Below are 508 nucleotides of genomic sequence, written 5' to 3'. Positions count from 1 at the left end.
TCTTACTTCATCGTTGCTGGCTTTGTATTTACAACTGTCTCTGTTCCGTATCTTCGATCTGAGGTCCTTTACTCTCTCTTTCCTTACTTTCTCACTTTCTGTCATGCATCTATTCACAGTTTATATAACAATTTCCCAATAATATGTTTTGTAGTATGGAAAAGAATATGAATTCGACGCACCTGTCAAGCTATTGGAGAAGCATCTTCATGCAATGGCTCAATCCGTGGACGAGCAGCTTGTTGTAGTATCACAGGTTAGTTTCTCCTTATACCGTTACGCAGTTATAACTATTATTTTCCCCGTTTGATGTCAAAGCCTCAACATCCATATTCCTATTTGCAGGTTCTTGTATCTGACATTAACATTGGTTACGAAGAGATTGTCAACACCCAGGTTAGTGGAATTGCACTATCATTTGTCACTTGTTTTCATACGTCCGTCACTCTAAATGTTTAACTGCTGTGTAGGTTGTCGCCTTTAATGGCAAACCTGTGAAAAACTTGAA

At 38.6% G+C, this 508-nt stretch overlaps 1 long non-coding RNA gene across 1 annotated transcript; it reads left to right on the top strand.

Annotated features, from left to right (window-relative positions):
* LOC104774874 lies at positions 1-508 on the top strand. The gene is made up of 4 exons (XR_765558.1): positions 1-63; positions 155-256; positions 346-396; positions 471-508. It is a non-coding gene; the product is annotated as an uncharacterized LOC104774874 (long non-coding RNA).

This window comes from Camelina sativa, unplaced genomic scaffold, assembly GCF_000633955.1.
Source record: "Camelina sativa cultivar DH55 unplaced genomic scaffold, Cs unpScaffold06391, whole genome shotgun sequence".
In the NCBI taxonomy this organism is placed as follows: Eukaryota; Viridiplantae; Streptophyta; class Magnoliopsida; order Brassicales; family Brassicaceae; genus Camelina; species Camelina sativa.
This window is presented reverse-complemented; position numbering and strand designations above follow the sequence as displayed.